The sequence below is a fragment of the Microcaecilia unicolor genome, chromosome 5 (genome assembly GCF_901765095.1).
Source record: "Microcaecilia unicolor chromosome 5, aMicUni1.1, whole genome shotgun sequence".
NCBI lineage: Eukaryota > Metazoa > Chordata > Amphibia > Gymnophiona > Siphonopidae > Microcaecilia > Microcaecilia unicolor.
In genome coordinates, this window is record NC_044035.1 from 146371666 (window position 1) to 146385255 (window position 13590).

Genomic DNA, 13590 nt, shown 5'->3' on the forward strand with positions numbered 1-13590 from the left:
CTACTGATCTCCTAACTGTGGGGTCCTGCAGGGATCTCACCTATACTGTTCAATCTCTTGATGTCATCCCTTGCCTCAATACACCTAGGTCTTAATGAACTACTATTATCTTACGCGGATGACATCCTGCTTGTTTTACCAGTGACAGCATCAAACAAAGATACAACTCAAGTCTGTAGCACATGGCATGACTGCTGTTAGCACCTTGGCTCTGACCAATAAACTGAAATTGAATGCGCAAAAAAGCAAGGTCCTGTGGTTCTAAAATCATGGAGTTGAGGTCCCATCATCAATATCTTTGTCCAGTAGTCAAACCAGAGTACTAGGGTTCTTGCTTGATTCTTCACTCACCTTCTGTTCCCATATTACCCAGCTATGGAAGAAAACACTATTCAAAATGAGACAGTTACGTTTAGTCAGATCATTCTTCGACCAAAAAGCCTTTGCGCTACTAGTCCAAATGTTAGTCCTACTTCACTTGGATTACTGGTTCGTTCTATTTCTTGGTATTAAATGTCAATATCAGAAAAAACTGCAAATCATACAGAATACAGCTGCTAGACCAATATACAGATTGAATAGATATACTAGTGTTTCAACTCATCTTAAACTGCATTGGCTTCCCATAGCAGAAAGACTCAGGTTCAAAGCTGCTTGTTTAGTTTTTCAAATCTTACAGGGTTTCATCTCTGAACTGCTAAGACCACTTTGCTACGTTTGGTCCACTCTAGCAGACTGAAAGAACAACTGATGCTAGCATCACCGTTTAAAAAGACAATTCGAAATCAAAAGATCTCAAATCTCTTTCCCCTGTACTTGGAGTTAAAATATGGAACTCTCTACCTATTGCCATCAGAACAGAAAACAGCTACCTTAGCTTCAGGAAGAGTCTAAAAAACTTTCTGTTACCAAAGACTGCTTCATAACAATCCATTGACTTCTACCTCCTAGTATCATCCATTATCCTTTCCTATAACGTTTTTGGTCTCTCACATTACACCACTGGTTTCTAATTGTTCTCATACCTCACACTAACATTATTGGCTTTTGTCTCACCTAGAATGTAAACTGCATTGAACCCTGGAAAGGGGATATTAGTGGTACACAAGAATTGATTTGATAACAGAGTGGATTATGGGCATGGGTCCCCTTTTCCATAGTGCACTGCACTGACCACTAGGCTACTCCAGGGACCTGCTTGCTGCTCTTATAAGACTGGCTATAACATCTGAGGCTATCATAGAGGCTGGTATGTAGTGTTTCTTTTACATCTTATGGGGGTGGGGGGGCAGTGACCATTTGGAAAGGGGTGGGGGTCATTCCTTTATTCCTCTGTTTTGAAAATGAGCCCCATAGTTCAGTAAGTGCTCCTGTTGCTGTGTGAATCTTAGTATGTCCTCAAACTTTTTTATTTCATTTTTTCAGATATAAGTAACTTAAATTATGAATACTATTCATGGAGTTCCTTTCTAGAAGACGTTTCATCTTTGGCTAACCGAAATAATTTTTTACTCAACAAATAGTTACCCTCTGGAACTGTTTGCCAGAGGATGTGGTAACAGCGGTTAGCATATTTGGGTTTAAAAAAAGATTTGGACAAGTTCCTGGGGGAAAAAATCCCTATTCTGCTATTAAGAAAGACGTGGAGGGGCATAATCGAACAGGGCGCTCAAATTCTCCTGAGGGCGTCCTTGCAGGACATCCTCGGGAAGGGGCGGGGAAACACGTATTCTCCGAGGACAAGGCAGGCTGCTTGTTCTCACTGATGGGTGATGTCCAACGGCAGCCCCAGGATCGGCGATCTTCCTAGCAACGAAGTTTGCTAGCCCTCATGCGATCACTTGCACGACCGTCTTCCTGCCCGTAGCACGAGCGTGCTCCTCAGTCTCTTTTAATCCGTGGCTCAGGATGGCTGTTTTGTGCCCCAGAGAGAGCCCTCACAGCGTTTTCGCCGCTCTTCGGATTTTTCTGAGCAGGTTTGTTCGCGTTTTTAAAAAAAGAAAAAAGAACTTTTCCTATATTTTTTAGTTTTTCTTATAAGTTTCCTTTCATTGTCGGGGGTGGCCATTTTGGCTGCCCGTACGGGTTTTTCCTTGGTTTTGGTGCCTTTTTTCGGCATCATCGCGAGTTTTGACTTCGCCGGCACGATTTTTCCGCTCATATCCTCGAAGCCTGCCAGTGGCTTCAAAAAGTGCACGCAGTGCAATCGGACGATCTCGCTCACTGATCCGCATGTTTCATGTCTTCAGTGTTTGTGGGCTGGTCATTGTCCCAATGCCTGCACTTTGTGTCCTCAACTTAAGAAGAGGACCCAGGTGGCGAGAGCGGCTCAGTGGAACCTCCTGTTCAGAGCCCTGTCCGGTACTTCGACAGTGCCAGCGGTACTGAGGTCATCGACAGTATCGTCGGCATTGGAGAGTGCATCGACGTCGGGAGCGCAGGTGATGGCTGTCCAGAGATCCTCCCACGCTGGTAGCAGTGAGCCATCGAGTGGGTCTCCACCTGCCTCGAGGGTTCCTGCGATAGAGGCCCCCCCGGGACCGACCTCTTTCGGACCCGGCCCAGAGGAGACTAGTGGCTTCCACGTCTTCCTCGTCGGTACCGGGAGGTACTGGTGACGTGCTCCGAGCGAAGGCGAAGAAGCACCGTCATCGGTCGCCTTCCCGTCACGGTACCGAGAGCTCCGGGGCGCCGAAGGATTCAGCACCCGTGAAGCATCGACGCCGGGAGGACTGCTCACCCTCCATACAGGAGGTGTCGATGCACTCTTTTCCAGACAGCCTGGTACCGCCTCCCCGCCCCAGGCAGACTTCGTCGCCTCTACTGGCCCCACTGCCTTGCTCGACAGACGCTCTAGATGAGCGCCTCCGAGCCATTCTTCCAGGGATTCTGGAAGGGCTGGTGCGACCATCTGTTCTGGTACCGCCGGTGCTTGCGCCGCCGGTACTGTCGAGAGATGCGGTGGTTGGCTCCCCACCCGTGGTGAGGACTGCGACGCCGTATTGCTTGTGGCATCGGCCTCCGCTGCCACCCAAGTTGACTCCCCGTCGACGTCGCTGTTCCAGACTTCAGGCCCACGGCAGACTAGCGTCAGATGCCTTTCTCCTTTATTGGGGAAGGGCCTCCTGTATGCGTATTCTCCCAAGCAGGATCGTGGCACCATGGTTCTGATCGCTCCCTTTTGGCCGTGTCAGATCTGGTTCCCTCTTCGTCTGGAGTTGTCCTCTGAAGAACCATGGAGATTGGAGTGCTTTCTGACCCTCATTACTCAGAACGAGGGGGCGCTCCTGCACCCTAGCCTCCAGTCCCTGAATCTCACGGACTGGATGTTGAGAGCGTAGACTTTGCCTCCTTGGGTCTGTCGGAGGGTGTCTCCCGAGTCTTGCTTCCAGAAAAGATTCCACGAAGAGGTGTTATTCTTTCAAATGGAAGAGGTTTGCCATCTGGTGTGACAGTAAGGACCTAGATCCTCGTTCTTGTCCTACACAGACCCTGCTTGAATACCTTCTGCACTTGTCCGAGTCTGGTCTCAAGACCAACTCTGTAAGGGTTCACCTTAGTGCAGTTAGTGCTTATCATTATCGTGTAGAGGGTAAGCCTATCTCGGGACAGCCTTTAGTTGTTCGCTTCATGAGAGGTTTGCGTTTGTCAAAGCCCCCTATCAAGCCTCCTACAGTGTCATGGGATCTCAGTGTCATTCTCACCCAGCTGATGAAACCTCCTTTTGAGCCACTGTGAAATACTTGACCTGGAAGGTCATTTTCTTGGTTGCTGTTACTTCAGCTCGTAGAGTAAGTGAGCTTCAAGCCTTGGTAGCTCAAGCGCCTTATACTAAATTTCATCACAACAGAGTAGTCCTCCGCACTCACCCTAAGTTCTTGCCAAAGGTGGTGTCGGAGTTCCATCTTAACCAGTCAATTGTCTTGCCCACATACCCGCCCTGCTGAACGTCAGTTGCACACATTGGACTGCAAGAGAGCATTGGCCTTCTATGTGGAGCGGACAAGCCCCTTCAAGCAGTCCGCCCAAATGTTTGTTTCTTTTGACCCTAACAGAAGGAGAGTGGCTGTAGGGAAACGCAGCATCTCCAATTGGCTAGCAGATTGCATTTCCTTCACTTACGCCCAAGCTGGGCTGACTCTTGAGGGTCATGTTATGGCTCATAGTGTTCGAGCCATGGCAGCGTCAGTGGCCCACTTGAAGTCAGCCACTATTGAAGAGATTTGCAAGGCTGCGACGTGGTCATCTGTCCACACATTCACATCTCATTACTGCCTGCAGCAAGATACCCGATGCGACAGTCAGTTTGGGCAGTCGGTGCTGCAGAATGTGTTTGGGGTTTAGAATCCAACTCCAGCCCCCTAGGCCCATTTTTATTCTGTTCCAGGCTGCACTTTCAGTTAGTTGCGAGGCCCAATTGACCAATAATTCTTGTTTTGAGTGAGCCTGGGGGCTAGGGATACCCCATCAGTGAGAACAAGCAGCCTGCTTGTCCGCGGAGAAAGCGAAGTTACTTACCTGTAGCAGGTATTCTCCGAGGACAGCAGGCTGATTGTTCTCACAAACCTGCCCTCCTCCCCTTTGGAGTTGTGTCTTCCCTTGTCTTTGCTTTCTACTTGACTGAGGAGCATGCTCGCACTATGGGTGGGAAGACGGTCACGCATGCGCGGTGCGTGCGAGGGCTAGCAAACTTTGTTGCTAGGAAAATCTCCGATCCTGGGGCTGCCGTTGGATGTCACCCATCAGTGAGAACAATCAACCTGCTGTCCTCGGAGAATACCTGCTTCAGGTAAGTAACTTCGCTTTATCGAAACAAGATGGGCATCCATCTTTCGTTTCGATAATATGGCCGGGGACGCCCAAATCTTAACATTTAGGTCGACTGTAGAGATGGTCGTCCCTGGTTTTCAGCGATAATGGAAACTGAGGGGGCCCATCTCAAACGACCAAATCCAAGCCACTTGGTCGTGGGAGGAGCCAGCATTCGTAGTGCAGTGGCCCCCCTGACATGCCAGGACACCAACCGGGCACCCTAGAGGGCACTGTAGTGGACTTCAGAAATTGCTCCCAGGTGCATAGCTCCCTTACCTTGTGTGCTGATCCCCCCAAAAACCCCCACCCATAACTGTACAACACTACCATAGCCCTAATGGGTGAAGGGGGGCACCTAGATGTGGGTACAGTGGGTTTGTGGTGGGTTTTGAAGGGCTCACATTTACCACCACAAGTGTAACAGGTAGGGGGGAATGGCCCTTGGTCCGCCTGCCTGAAGTGCACTGCATGCACTAAAACTGCTCCAGGGACCTGCATACTGCTGTCAGGGAGCTGGGTATGACATTTGAGGCTGGCAAAAAATATTTTAAAGTTTTTTTTTTTGTTTTTTTTAAGGGTGGGAGGGGTTAGTGACCACTGGGGGAATAAGGGGAGGTCATCCCCAATTCCCTCCGGTGGTCATCTGGTCAGTTCGGGCACCTTTTTGAGACTTGGTCGCAAGAAAACATGGACCAAGTAAAGTCGGCCAAGTGCTTGTCAAGGACGCCCTTCTTTTTTCCATTATCGGCCGAGGACACTCATGTGTTAAGCACGCCCCAGTCCCGCCTTTGCTATGCTTCCGACACGCCCCCGTGAACTTTGGTTGTTCCCGTGACGGAAAGCAGTTGAGAGCGCCCATAATCGACTTTTGATTATGCCGATATGGGTGACCCTGAGAGAAGGACGCCCATCTCCCGATTTGTGTCGAAAGATGGGCGCCCTTCTCTTTCGAAAATAAGCCTTGCTAGGGAAGCAACTGCTTCCCCTGGGATTTGTAACATGGAATGTTGCCACGATTTGGGTTTCTACCAGGTACTTGTGACTTGGCTTGACCACTGTTGGAAACAGGATGTTGGGCTAGATGGACCATTGGTCTGACCCATTTTGGGTACTCTTATGTTCTAGTAAGCTGTTGATGTCCAAAGGTAAAATTATCCATATTGTACAGAGTAGCAAAGCAGTCTTTATGAAGCACACACCATTCTTGCAAATCATGGTATGGAAATTTTTTATTCATATGATTGCATGCCTGCTTAAACTGAAAAATGGAAGCTATCATAACAGGAGCACTGAAAAAATTCCACAATTCTAGTAGAGCTTCTTTTAAACAAACCTTTTCTCCAAGATACTGTGACCTTAGTTTTCAGTTTTTGCTTTCGTAAACTGAAATGTTTCCACTACTGTCAAGGAACTTCTTGAAGAGTTCTGCAGAATCACTTAGAACATTAAGGAAGACCAATGCTACACAATATTCTGCTTTAATGTATCAAAAGCAGTATTTATACACTTGTGTCATTCTTTATCAACTTATTCTCTGCACTATTCTACCGATATAGCATAGTTCTTGATTAAAGCACTAACAGCAAAATGCCAAACGCCTAGATAGCCACCTGACCTCGTTCACTGATTTAAATGAAATGGTTTCATATTCTGTCACCTTAGCAATTCAATTAAACTTCACCTTTCTAATATTAGGTCAGCAAAAAGTTGTGTAGATGGTACATATAAGCGTGTCAATATCTCTTATAAACACAATCTGTTACCAGGCATCATCAATGTCTAAATCTCACGGTGTGCCAAACACTGTTGCTCTATCAGATGAGGAATGGCACAAAATTCCTGCTACTCAGTTATGTTTTCCAAGCATCACAGATGCACCATCTGATGTAAACATCACTAGTCTCTTAATATCAAAATCATTATCGCAGTAAAGCTGTTTAATTGCTGAAACTATTGGCAGCACTATCACAAGCTACTAATTCCAGCAAACGTATATGATCACAAGCTTTCCTAAATTTAATATATGAAATCAACATTTTGGAAAGAGAAATATATGTGTATTTTCATCGTCAATGAGTGCGTGGAGAGATGATTACCAAATTGCTTTGAATACTTTAAATAATTTAAGAATGCTATTTATGCTATTTATGCTTTCAATGAATTCAGATGTATAATTTTTACTTCTTCAGCTGTCCGGAATTTTTGTCTTTTTCTAAGTGATCACAGATTCCTGCACAGATAATATGGATGAATTTAGCTTGAGAGCTAGCAAGACATTATCAATTAAAACCTTTATCTCATCAGCTGATTTATTTCTTTGCACAAGCTCTTTTCCTGTTTTGAATTGTGGGTGGTTTGGTCAATAGATGTTTCAGAAATCCTCAGTTCTGATTTCATACATAAGTACATAAGTGTTACCATACTGGGACAGACCAAAGGTCCATCAAGCCCAGCATCCTGTTTCCAACTCACAGATACCTGGCAAGATCCCAAAAAAGTACAAAACATTTTATACCGCTTATCCCAGAAATAGGGAATTTTCCCCAAGTCCATTTAATAATGGTATATGGACTTTTCCTTTAGGAAGCCGTCCAAACGTTTTTTAAACTCCGCTAAGCTAACCGCCTTTACCACATTCTCTGGTAATGAATTCCAGAGTTTAATTACACATTGAGTGAAGAAAAAGTTTCTCCGATTTGTTATAAATTTACTACATTGTCAATTGATAGCATATGAAATGCTTTACAAAAGTTCTCCAACAAGTACTGTAGACTGGATGTTTGTCTGAACCATCTTTTAAAAGTCGCCCCGAAATGCTTTGTTGAAGAATTGACTTGCTACCTAAACCATATGTTAAGCTCTGGAACTTTCCCACAAGAACATGGTAATATTCTCCTCACACCCATTCCAAAGAACCCTAAGATTAAATTATCTCAAATTACCGCCCAGTGCCTTCCATACCATTGGTTATCAAGTTAATGGAGAGTATGGTTAACGTTCAGCTCAATGATTTCCTGTCTGACTTTGATATCCTTCACCACTCGCAGGCAGGTTTCTGTGCTCAGTATAGCACAGAGACAGTTCTAGTCACCCTCTTATCTAATTTCAAACGAGAACTATCCATTGGACAGAAGGTACTATTGCTTCAATTCGACATGTCAAGCACCTTCGACATGGTGGACCAAGACCTACTACTTCATCTGTTAGACTCACTCGGCGTAGGAGGGTCTGTTTTACACTGGTTCAAGGGCTTCTTGACCACAAGAACTTACCAGGTCACAGTGAATTCTGCTACTTCTGCTCTATGGAATGCCTCTTGCGGGGTACCCCAAGGCTCACCCCTTTCACCAACATTATTTAATATCATGCTAATGCCATTGGCCTCAGCTCTAGCAAAATTAGACCTAAATCCATTCATCTATGCTGACGATATTACAATCTACATCCTCTTTCATACCACCTTATCTGAAATTGGAAATCTCATTGAAGCTAGCTTCTCCGCTATTGAACACTGGGCTCAGGTGTTTCGGTTTAAACTAAACAAGGACAAAACTCTAATGTCTCATACTCTTATCCCCCCATCACAAAATAACCGATACAACGCTTCCCGTTAAGTACTATGTTCTTCCAATTTCCAACAGTCTACGGCTTTTAGGTGTGAATCTGGACATGCACCTACAGTTAGATAATCACGTGCATTTGGTCTCCAAAAGAATGTTTAATGCTATGTGGAGGCTCAGGCGCATAAGATATTTCCTTACCAGAGAGCTATTCCATACACTTGTGCATTGGTTAGTCCTCTCCCACCTAGATTATTGCAGCGGGATTTATGCCGGCTGCAAGGTCACTTTATTGAGAAAGTTCCAGACAGTCCAGAACACAGCTGCAAGACTGATTCTGGGGAAACAGCGATTGGCGCATGCTCAGCCTCTGCGCTACAACCTACATTGGCTACCTGTAAAGGAACGTATTATCATTAAAATCTGCTGCTTAACCCACAAAATCATCTATGGCCTTGCTCCGGACTATATGCTCAACTTGATTGATCTTCCACCAAGGAGTGCCAAGCCTGCAGCACGGTCATATCTCCAACTACACTTCCCGAACTGCAAGGGCGTCAAATATAAGCCGATTTCACCTCTTCCTTCCGCTACTGGAGCCCTAAATACTGGAATGTTCTTCCGCTGCATCTCAAAACACAAGTGGACCACATCTTCGTCAAACAATTGCTGAAAACTTACTTCTTTGTTAAAACATACTCCCTTGTTCCTCTGCTGATTAATATTCCCACTGCACTCCTCCATCCTGCTTAGTTCCCCATTGTTAGCTACCGCTCCCCTTGTCTATCCTTGTGAACTTTAACTGTATTTTCACAATTTGTAATTTGTCCTAATTTTGCTGTAAGCCACATTGTGCCTTCATTAGTTTTGAAAATGTGGGATACAAACAAACAGTAAATAAATAAATACATCTGAATGGTTGCTGCTTGTGAGGGTTAGGCCTTTCCACATGGCCAGATTTGATATTAAATCTCTTGTCAGACAGTCATAATTTTTAAAATGCACATTTTTATTAATAATAATAGAAAATTTAATATACAGTTTTCACAAATATGCCCAAAACCATAAATTATAAGTACAATTTCAAGCCCCATCAAGGAAACCTGGAAAAAAGTTAAGAAAAATCTAAACAGGAAATTCAGGGCCCTGTTTAGTAAGCCGTAATGTAGGCACACTTTCAGTTTTAGTGCGCTCCAATGCTAGATAACACCCATAGGAATATATGAGTGTCTCTAGTATTAGCGCACGCTAAAACCGCTAGCGTGCCTTAGTAAATAGGGCCCTTAGTATTAATACCAATATATTATTAAGCAGATAATTCTTACTTTTTTGTATTTATACAGTTTCTTAATGATGTTCTCCCTACCTGTCTGACCCTCTTGGTTTTTTTCCCCCTCTTCTTCTGTACCTGCTGTTCTCTTTCCTATCTCCATCTTTTATTGTTAGTAATTTTGCATTGTAAACCACTCTGATAGTTTTCTCCTGGGTGGCATATCAAGCTTTCTAACAAACTTGAATTTTAACAAATCAAGCAATTCTATCATGAGGGTGGAAAATTAAATGTAAGAATATTACAATAAAATATGTATGTACTATAATACCCTCATTACTGTTCGAGTATCTAAGAGCACCTTTTACAAAGCGGCGCTACTGATTAGCGTGCATAGAATGTGAAGAAGTCCATGCAAGTGGGACCTGAATTTCGCTGACTCCAGTAAATCTCAATGTCTTGGAGGACACTGCAAGAATCTCTTGGCCATAGTGTTAGCAGAGTTAAGGTTGGTTAAACTGGAGACAGTGTTAGCTGAGGCACCAAATCACAGTTCCTTGACCCTACATACCTATTCTATAATTAATCCTAGAATGTTTTCACCCAAGTTCTATCATAACAAAGAGTGACACCATGTGTTTTGACTGTAAAACAGACCCTTTGAAATCTGTACATCTAATGTTTAGATATCACGTGGTTTTATCTCATTATTCTTCCCAACCCAGCGCAGTGTTTGAGAACTTCTCTGCCCCTTCTCTCTGGGTCAAATAAACATAGAGACTACAAACACACAGACTGGAAAAGATTCCATGATCCATGCTTTGTATGAATTTCCTACTTGTCTGTGCTTTCTAAACTCCCTTGTCAAAACAAATACCTCCACACATAAGAAGGCTGCCTTTTAGAAGCTGATCTTCAGAGGAGTGTCTCCTATCCTGAGTACATGAGTATCTCTTTGCCATGTAATGAGTAATATTTACAATGATTTATTTACTTCAAATAAATTACATCAGGCTCTGTATCTGAGTTCCACCCTCCTGTGGTGTTGCTGTTTCATATTAACTTATTTTGTTTTTATGATTCTTAGGTTGTGTTTGGTTTTTTAGTGTATTCATAAGAACAGTAACCATGTAATGAGGCACTCAAGTAGTCACACAAGGAACAATGGACAGGTTAATCCAGTTTTTCTATTTCATTCTTGTATTAATAGGCTTGTTTTGTCAATAGTAATAAAAAAGGGCTGTGATCTCTGTACTTCGGCATAGACTTCACAACTTGAACTTTTAGCATTTTCGTCTAACCATGAGCTGTCCTATTTCAATGTCATGATTTTATTACAAACAGTATTTTGCATAAAGTGGATATAATATCAGAAATACCCAGAGTCTGTTGCCTTGTACCATAGTTCATGCATCCTAATTTATTTGTTTTTAACAGAATCTGTCTTTGAAGTTTCCTATTTTCCTGCATGACTGTACAGTTACCTTGGTCCTTCTGCAAAGTTTGAAGGTAGGTGAAAAGTTTTCCCGAGGTGATCCACTAGGTGTAGTTTGAGGTGGGCATGCAGGGGAAGGGGACACCAAGCATCAGAATGTTATGGGTGCTAATGCTTAATTGACCCCCCCTTCCCTCTAAGCCTTCTCTTACAAAAAGTGGTATATCTTTCTGATGTTGAAGTTTAGTTATCCTCAGGTGTCTTGAATTTGGTGAAGAGTTTAGACTTGAAAGGGCCAGGATGTGAGATGCTAGATCTTGTGTGCTGAGGTCATCATTAATACCAAGCCAATGTACATCATACTAATTTTTGAAGAGAAGCAACATAGAGCTATGTACTTTGCATGTACTAATTTGTATGTGTGGTAGAGGACATGTATGTGTAAAAATGCCATGCGCTGGTATTATTTTCCTCCTGTTACTTAAATATGCCCTGGGGAATGCTTTCTTAAAACCCTGCTAAAAGTAGAACAATTAAAAGCAGGCCAGTTTATGTAAATAGCTTACAAATAGCCCTGTGTAATACATTTTAAGTTTCAAGTTTGATATACCGCAAATCAAAACAGTGCATCTACGTGGTTTGCAAATCAATATGGGGTGAAACAAGGGATATGGAGTAGAACATGACAGGCAACACAAGAAATGGAACAGTAGACAGGATTATAGTAAAACAGAACAGAAGTGTAGGGAAAAGGGAAAAAACCCAAAAGGTCGGGCACCGGATGTATGTGAAGGAAAATAATGGCATTAGACTTGGTTGTATTGAGCTTTGCTTCATTCTTGTACAATCAATCAGCACTCTTGTCCAGATATAGCAGTCATAGTTCAAGGGGAATGAGGTTGAAAGGGAAAAAGAATTTGAATATCGTCAGCATAAATGAAAAACATGAAACCAAGTGATTGAATAAACTATATAAGTAGTATGAGGAAAGTGTTTAAGAGAATCAGTCCCAGAATGGATCCTTGAGGGTACCTGAAACAAGGGATTTGGCTGTGTACGAACCTTGGTACCAGTGAAGCAAGAACGTCCTGTTAGAGACAGATGATTTAAACCAAGAAAAGGCAGTTCCAGAGTTGCGTAAATCGACTCTTTGGAGGAGTATAGAGTGAATAACCAGACTGAAAGCAGCAGATAAGTGAAGGGAGACCAGGAGAATATTTCTGTCAAGATCTACGATCAGCTTGATGTAGTTAGTGAGTCCAAGAAGAGTATGTTCAGTTGAGTGATGAGTATGGAAACCAGTTTGATGGGGAATGGGGTGGGGGTGGAGCATTAGTTTCATCTAGGTAATTTGTGAGTTGTACAGTGACAAGTTTTTCAGCCACCTTGGATACAAATGGGAGATTAAAAATGGGCCAGAAGTTAGAGATGGTTGAACAACCCACCTTAGGGTGGGGATGTATCAGAGCTTGCTTTCACTCATAGGGAAACATACCAGATACCAGGCTGCTTGTAACCATGGAATGAGGAAAAGGCAAGAATGGATCCAGAAAGTGTAACAAGAGACAGGCGGGGGTAGTGGACCTTTATGAGATGAGGTTCATAGGGATGTTATTGGTTTGTTAACCAATAAAACAAGGAAGGGGAATCAAATTGCAAGAAGGAGACAGGGGGAAAGTAATTTGGGTTTGGATCAGGGTCTGAAGGTGAGAGTAATGATGGTGTTTCTGAAGAAGGATAGCTTTCCCCAAGCTTGTTGATTTTCTCAGAAAAGCTAAGGGCATAATCCTCTGTAGAAAACTGAGCAAGTGGAGAGGATGAACCCTTGTTAGTAAGGTGTTTAAGAAGACTGGAGATACGTATGGGGTTCCATTCACTTTGTAGAACACCAGAGGGAGATCATTTCTTGGCCAGATTAATGCTGGTTTGTGAATTCAAAACATGTCTTGAAAGATATTATGATTAAAAGCAGATGGAATCTTATGCCAGACCTTTCTGCCTGTCAAAGTTGTCTTGTCAAATGTTTAAGACCAGGATGATACCAGGGGTGGGACTGCTTTATTTTGCTAATGCAGATGTGTTTGGATGTGGCTTTATACAGAGTGGAATGTAAGGTGGCAATCCAGGTTTCAACCTGAACAGCCAGAGGTAAGGAAGAAAAGTTTATATGTAACATCCTGGCTCCAAAGAATATTTTATTAAGGCTATGATTGTTGAAGTTGTGCAGTAAGGAAGCTGCATTGGACATATTCTCCCTGTTCATGGCTGACTGCAATATTCAGCATATTGGCCTTATTACTTTACAGTAATGTGAAATGGCATATCCATTGTAAACACTAACCCCCACATTCTATAACTTGGCAACTAAATTTAAGTATCATTTGCACACTTAAATTTATAAAATACTAGCAATTATGTAGGTAAGTGTACACTTGCACACATAAGTGCTGTGTGCTCATTTCTATTCTGTAAATGACAAGTGCAACTCGCTTGGTTCATAAATCCAAGGGGGT

The 13590-nt window shown here is 43.3% G+C and overlaps 1 protein-coding gene across 9 annotated transcripts in view; it reads left to right on the forward strand.

The window, feature by feature from the left end:
* USP54 (ubiquitin specific peptidase 54) overlaps positions 1-13590 on the forward strand; it is a 479705-nt gene that overhangs the window by 130290 nt on the left and 335825 nt on the right. For all 9 annotated transcript variants that reach the window (XM_030203404.1, XM_030203402.1, XM_030203407.1 and 6 more), the window contains one exon: positions 11080-11151. The gene's annotated coding sequence lies outside the window, so the exon portion shown is untranslated. The remainder of the gene's footprint in view (positions 1-11079; positions 11152-13590) is intronic.